This window comes from Palaemon carinicauda, chromosome 7 (genome assembly GCF_036898095.1).
Source record: "Palaemon carinicauda isolate YSFRI2023 chromosome 7, ASM3689809v2, whole genome shotgun sequence".
Lineage (NCBI taxonomy): Eukaryota > Metazoa > Arthropoda > Malacostraca > Decapoda > Palaemonidae > Palaemon > Palaemon carinicauda.
In genome coordinates this window covers 131847685-131852684 of record NC_090731.1, presented here as the reverse complement: position 1 = coordinate 131852684, position 5000 = coordinate 131847685, and the positions used below count along the sequence as shown (strand labels likewise).

Below are 5000 nucleotides of genomic sequence, written 5' to 3'. Positions count from 1 at the left end.
TGTTCAAGGTAAGACAATGATTTTCAACGTTGATATGTAAATGAATAAGTTGTTAGTTATAGATACATACGGTATATATTCATATATTAAAAATATTTAAATAAATGTGTATATATACATGTATATATATATATATATATATATATATCAACTCTTACGACTATTGACGCAAAAAGTCCCGGTTAGATTTCGCCAGTCGTCTCTATTTTGAGCTTTTAAATTAATACTTCTCCATTCATCATCTCCTACCTCGCGCTTCATAGTCCTCAGCCATGTAGGCCTGGGACTTCCAACCCTTCTAGTGCCTTTTGGAGCCCAATTAAAAGTTTGGTGAACTAATATCTCTTGGGGAGTCCGAAGAGCATGCCCAAACCATCTCCATCTACCCCTCACCATATCATCCACATATGACACTCGAGTTTTGTTTACTATATTCCATATATATATATATATATATATATATGTATATATATGTGTATGTGTGCATATATATTTATATATATGTATAATATATATATATATATATATATATGTATATATATATATATATGTATGTATATGTATCTATATGTATATATATATATATATATATATGTGTGTGTGTGTGTCTATATATATGTATATATATATATATTATATATATATATTTATATATATATATATGTATATATATATGTATAATATATATTTTTATATACATATATATTGTGTCTATATATATGTATATATATATATATATATATATATATGTATATATATATATATATGTATAAATATATATATTTATATACATATATATATATATGTGTGTGCATATATATGTATATTATATATATATATATATATATATATATGTGTGTGTGTGTGTATGTATGTATACATATACAGTATATATATATACATATATATGATATATATATATATATATGTGTGTGTGTGTGTGTGTGTGTGTGTATAATACTTAATACACAAATGTATACATACTTTATATGTTGTAATAATTATGTCGTCAAAAAAATACACGTGACTTTCATACCTTTAAAAAACCAAACACACAAATAGTTTTAACGTCAAATTTTTCTGTGTAAAGAATAAAGACTAAGGGAAAATACTTTTTAACGATAACTCTGCTCCTGCCCAGGCTCGCTTTCGAACCTATGCATCAAAGTCAAAATAAAGAAAGAATACTTTTATTCCAATCGAATTCAGGTTAATATTTACAATTAAAAAAATCTCCCATCTATATAATTTGTGGCAAATGGATATGTATGATAGTTTTTTTCTCTAACATATGTTACTATTATGGTTTTCAAATCAAGAGTCGGATAGTTTTTCAGCATCGAATTCAATCTGCCTCTATTCTAAAGATCCCAAGATATCTTTGTTTCTTGAAAGTGCTTCTGGCTATCCAAGATTCAAGCCAATAACTGAATAAAACAAATAGCTGATAGCAGTCCTGATTGAAAAATACAAATATTCTATTTATCTTTAAAAGGGATATGTGTTTGTTTGCAAGTGTAATCTATGAGGATAAATAGAAGTCATGCAAAAAGGGACAAGAAATGTAGACGCCGGAAGTTCTTAATATAGTTTCAAGACCAGACGATAGCGTCTTGGCGTGATTTCGTCATAGTAATATAAAACGAGGAAGATCTGGTTAAATGGAGCAGAAAGAGATGCTGGAAGGAAAGGGTCTTAATATTAAATCTTGGAACTAAGAGTGCAAGTAAATTAAATGTGATTTGAACGATGCATGTGTCGAATCCTGTTTAACAGGGGAGTATATTCTATTATCGATATAAGTGTGTGCGTGGGTTTGTGAGTAAGCTTCAATGTGCTTAAATCTTCTTTAAATGGCTAAACGACAAGATTATGAAACGAAAAATGAGACTATAGATGAGAATCCAAAAATCTAATCTGTATTTCAAAATAATGCTGGAAAGTATCCAAAGTATTTATAATACTGATTATGGATTGCATATATAATTATAATATATATGTATATATATATAATATATATATATATATATATATAAAGTATATATATATAGGCTATAAATATATATATAGAAAGATAGATAGATAGATATGTGTGTGCGTGTCTGTCATATATATATATATATATATATATGTATACATATAGATAGATAGATAGATAGATAGATATGTGTGTGCGTGTCTGTCATATATATATATATATATATATATATATATTATACATATATATATATATATATATATATATATATTCTTAATTCAGTTATCATCGAATAAAGTCATACGAGTTTTCATAAATATAAATTTTGCGTGGTTTAGTTGAGGCGACGTCTACAGTAAATAGGTCAAGATACAGCAAGCAACGGTTTGCGGTTGGCAAAGACTCGAACGAACAGATATTTATTTGTAGAACATAAACAAGAGATAAAGCAGCGTTCTCCTAATAAAACTGAACAAGTACAACACTAAATGAGTCAGTCAATAGTAGAATTATCATTACTAAATAGAATATTTACAGAGGAAAAGTATGTAAACAGATCATGTTTTAGTTCAACCGGGAAAAGAAAACTACGAAAGCTCCCTTCATTGAATTAAAGAAAGTGGGTAAACGAAGGTAGACGAAACATTCATGAGCGCGAGTTTAAGATAAGACAACAAACATAATATCTAAAATGCAATTAATTGCAAGCACATCCTATGTCATCCTATATTCAATGAATTTAAAAGGTAAATAGTGTTTTTATTATTCTATAAGATAAAGTAAAATGATCACTGTAGAGAAGCCAAACGTTTCTAGGTAAAAGTAACCAAAACATCACTTGTTTTTAGCAAAATGAACAAAATTACTTAATGGTCAAAATAATCCCATTATTCAAGAAGATGAAAATAAATATAATAATAATTGCTCATGATGAATAGAGTAATAAAGTATTTTATCATTCGAACAGTAAAGGATGATAAACAACACTCATTAACTAAAAAGTATAATCTAAAAAAAGTAAGTCATATACCCATGATTAATTATCAAAAGTAAAAAATCAATATAACGCTAATCACAGTGTGTAGAAAAATGTCATCAAAATACATTTTATCTATTAAGTAAAAGAAATTAAATAGCCTTGCATTATTATCTTCGTAAGAAGAAGCAGAAATAAATTTAATCATTTTTAGCAATAAATGAAAAATAAATGATAAACAGCGTTCAGTTATTTCACATATGTAAACAAAATTTATATTCTTCACTATGTGTGTTATGGCTAATGTCAGTGAATGTATGCAGTATGTTTGATTAAGTCCTAATTGCATATCCCAAATCTATATCTAAGCATAGGGTCTCTTAGGAGAAATTAAAATATAAGGCATTGTCATAACATATTTTTTCATTTGTTGGAACATTTCAGTACATGAATTATGTAACTTCCACATTCCTATCCAAGACACACTGAATGAAAAAGAAACCTTTTGAATATACTTAAACTTAAAGGCACAATTGGTGTCCACTGTTTTAGAATGTTTAAAGGTGATGCAAAGATTACATGTTTTGCGCGGGTTACATAATGGACTGATGAGCAAGTACGGTATGCACATGTTAGAGCACTTTCCAATCATCAAATCACATTTTTACAATTTTACACGAATGTCACACTCTTGCAGTTTTATTTTTTTCTTTCTTGAATTAATTGACTAACCTAGCACCATCCTTTCATCTTTCCTTAATTGCTTGAATGCTTGCGAAATTTCTCGTAACTTCAGTGCGGGAAACTTCGTATCATTTTCTGTCAGTTCATCACATCAGAGGAACCATTTTCTTTCAATCGCAAAGTCATGTCATCAATGTTTCGCTTCAAATTTATTCACATCATTATGTCTATTATTTTCTTAATTTCGCACATTGATCATGTTCGGACACTGGCGAGCTAGTTACTACTTGTCAACAAGGATTAATAGAAAAAAGGGGCTTTGATTTCACGAGTTTAAACGCGCGGTTACTAAAGAGAAAATTAAAAAAAAGAAGAGAGAGGGAGCGACTTATACATTCTATCGAGAAAGAGCGACGAGACAGACGCAGCAGTGCAAGGTGGACCCAGCCGGTCCGTCGCCCAGCAAATGTGAAACTGTGTGCCAACGGCGAGGGGTTAGACTCCGTCTGCTGCTGCTGCTGCTGCTGCTGCCTCTCCTGCTGGTAGCTGCTTCTGCTGTTGTTGTGCCTCCTGTCTGGCCTTGCGGGATTGTGTGTGCTTGTGCGCGCTCATGCCACCTTCACAACCTCTAACCGATATCTATGTTTATTAAACGCTTTCAATCGGGATTTCTCTCGATCTGTTATAGCATGGTTCGTTGGAGCCAATGTTGAAGATGCTGTCAGTTATCTCGCCACTTGCCATTCAGAGGTGGCCATATCTTCCCCCCATTCGCCCTAAACCGCTAATAAGACCACAGGGTGCCGTGACGCCAGTTTAAGATATAAACTAATCAATCGAACCTAATGCTTATATGATGTTTTTGGTCGAGATATTATGTCATAATGTTTATGAAGCCACTTTATCTTATATTATCAAATCATCCACCCAATGGGATGAGGGAGATCGGGATAATATGCAGCCAATATGTTAACCAACCATCGAGCAGATATGTAATTTTAAAGATTATTCTCATCATTCAGTTGGTACTTTGTTTTCTCTGCATATCCACTCTCTCTCTCTCTCTCTGCTCTCTCTCTCTCTCTCTCTCTCTCTCTCTCTCTCTAAATTAGAGTTTTTCTCTCTCTCTCTCTCTAAATTAGTTTCTCTCTCTCTCTCTCTCTCTCTCTCTCTCTCTCTCTCTCTCTCTCTCTAAATTAGAGTTTTTCTCTCTCTCTCTCTCTCTCTCTCTCTCTAAATTAGAGTTTTTCTCTCTCTCTCTCTCTCTCTCTCTCTCTCTCTCTCTCTCTCTCTCTCTAAATTAGTTTTTTTCTCTCTCTCTCTCTCTCTCTCCTTCTCTCTCTCTCTCTCTCTCTCTAATTA

General features: G+C 31.3%; 2 protein-coding genes across 5 annotated transcripts in view; one reads left to right on the top strand and one right to left on the bottom strand.

Annotated features, from left to right (window-relative positions):
- LOC137644012 (serine-rich adhesin for platelets-like) overlaps positions 1 to 5000 on the top strand; it is a 544649-nt gene that overhangs the window by 220882 nt on the left and 318767 nt on the right.
- Positions 1 to 5000, bottom strand: part of LOC137644013 (uncharacterized) — a 432645-nt gene that overhangs the window by 278777 nt on the left and 148868 nt on the right. The window contains exon 1 of one of the 4 annotated variants that reach the window (XM_068376887.1): positions 4033 to 4187. The exons of 1 other annotated variant lie outside the window; for it this stretch is intronic. The gene's annotated coding sequence lies outside the window, so the exon portion shown is untranslated. Of the gene's footprint in view, positions 1 to 4032; positions 4188 to 5000 lie in introns of those variants that run through there. 2 more of the 4 variants (XM_068376890.1, XM_068376889.1) reach the window with 2 other exon arrangements.